This window comes from Tupaia chinensis, unplaced genomic scaffold (genome assembly GCF_000334495.1).
Source record: "Tupaia chinensis unplaced genomic scaffold, TupChi_1.0 Scaffold000037_21, whole genome shotgun sequence".
NCBI lineage: Eukaryota > Metazoa > Chordata > Mammalia > Scandentia > Tupaiidae > Tupaia > Tupaia belangeri.
In genome coordinates, this window is record NW_006159480.1 from 246,906 (window position 1) to 249,043 (window position 2,138).

Here is a 2,138-nt window from a genome sequence, read left to right on the forward strand (position 1 = left end):
TCTTTGGTGATTCAATAAAATGTGGAGGGAAAACAGTATAGAAAGCAAACATAGATACCAGAGACAGTGAGGGAGGAGAGTGTGAGATGGCAGAGGCTAAGAGATAAGGAATCAAGGATGGGGGGAACAAAAGCAAAACATACAGAAAACAAGAAATGGAAGATTATTTGCTGACAATAACATGTTTGTTGATGTGCTTGATTGAGACAATATAAAGTGTACTCTGGATGGAAAATCTCATTTTATATGCTGTAATGATGTACAGTGAATGAATGGAAATAAATTGAAAAAAAAATAAAACACCATGAAAAAAAAATCACTTTCTCTGTATACCATTGAGAATTAGTGGGGCTGGCACGTGGCATGGTGGTTAAAGGTTCTGGGCTCCCACATGACTGACTGCAGTTCAAGTTCAGGATCTGGCAGCTTGCTATCTCACTTTCCCCTCTCTCTGTCTCTCTGGTCAAGTTCAATAATAAAATAATAATAATAAAGCTAAATAAAATAATTATTTAAAAAAGAATTCATTGTATATGGTTATGCTTACTTTGCTTAATTTGTATATAATCATTATTCTATGGGCTTGAGTCCTAAATTGTTTGTTTTTTTAACTTTCTCATCTCTTTAATTTTCCATTAGGCATCACTGTTATACTTCGTGGATATATATGTGTGTGTTTGCTTTTTTTTTTTTTTTTTGGAGAGGTTTTTGCTATAAGGCGCATGCATTCGCCAGAAAGAGAGAGACAGAGAGACAGAAAGCGAGGAATTACCCCCCCAGGCGGGATGACCACACCGCCATCCCTTCTCCATTCTCCTCTCAGGATCTTGGGCATGCACGCAAATGCGCCCAGCGTGAGTTTAAGCCACTGGGTCAAGGACTTGAACTGTAGTCGACTACATGGGAGTCCAGCAACACAGCCATTACACTAACTGCTGGTCCCAATGTGTTTTCTTTTTTAAAAAACTAAACATGTTCTTCTTGTTCTCCTTTGTCTGATATAGGCACCCAGGTATGTAGTTACAAATTAATTAAAGGCCACAAAAACGTCTCAAGGAAGATTATCAAAAAGAAAAATCCTCTCCTCCTTTCATATAACACAGCTGGCTTTTGGAGGGATTTTTGCTATAGGGCACATGCGCTCGCCAGAAAGACAGAGAGAGACAGAGAGATAGAAGTGAGAAATCACCCCCCAGGGGGGATGGCCACGCCACAATCTCTTCTCCTCCATTCTCCTCTCGAGATCTTGGGCACACATGCACACGCGCCCAGCATGAGTTTAAGCCACCGGGCCTGGGACTCGATCTCCGGTCGGCTAAATGGGAGCTCAGCGACATAGCCATTATGCTAACTGGTCCCACAGCTGGCTTTTAAGGCTAAGAAAAAACAAAATGTGTCACCCACGGTGACAGGAACACTGGACCTTTCCCTCGTTGGGTGGTACCTGAATTTCTATTAGCAGTTTTGGTAGAAGAGATCATTTCTTATTTTTTCTAAGTCTTTTCTTCTGTTTTCCTTCAAATGATACCTTTACTCTTCCATTAGAATATGAAGATTTAGAGATCCAAACAGCAGGGTTCTGGGCAGGGATCAGTCACTTTAAATCACATGTTGGCTCTGCAGAGAGGAAAGGATATGGGGGAATCGCAGGGGAAGAGGGTGGGTGAAATGTATCTTCACTGGACGCACTAGAAGCAAGCAATCTTTTCAGAGTTGTGGCCAGTATCTCATGAAGGCCCAGGCTGCCACCATGGTGAGCATAAACAGCGGCACCAATACCACTGCTATGGGAGTACCATGTGGCTCTCTTCTTCTCCATGTCCTGCAAGTCCATTCTGCATCTGTAACCTGTGCTGCACTCTCAGGGACACAGCATAGCCTGCCTTACGAAAGTGGTCGACAGCATCCTGGTGCAGCAGGTTCTTTAGGTTTTGGCCATTGACCAAAAGGATATCACCCTCCTGGAGCCACCCATCCAGGGCCACAGCCCCATCTCTTTGATACAGCTGACGTAGATGCCACTGTCATTGGACACACTGCTGATCTGTCCCACTGACGACGTTGAAGCCCAGCCTCGAGGGTTCTCTGGTAAGATTGATCTCTTCCTCAGTGACCACATAATCGACTCTCCCGATCAT

The 2,138-nt window shown here is 43.5% G+C and overlaps 1 pseudogene; it reads right to left on the bottom strand.

Moving 5' to 3' along the window:
* Positions 1–1,707: 1,707 nt before the first annotated feature.
* LOC102501303 (synaptojanin-2-binding protein pseudogene) lies at positions 1,708–2,138 on the bottom strand (annotated as a pseudogene).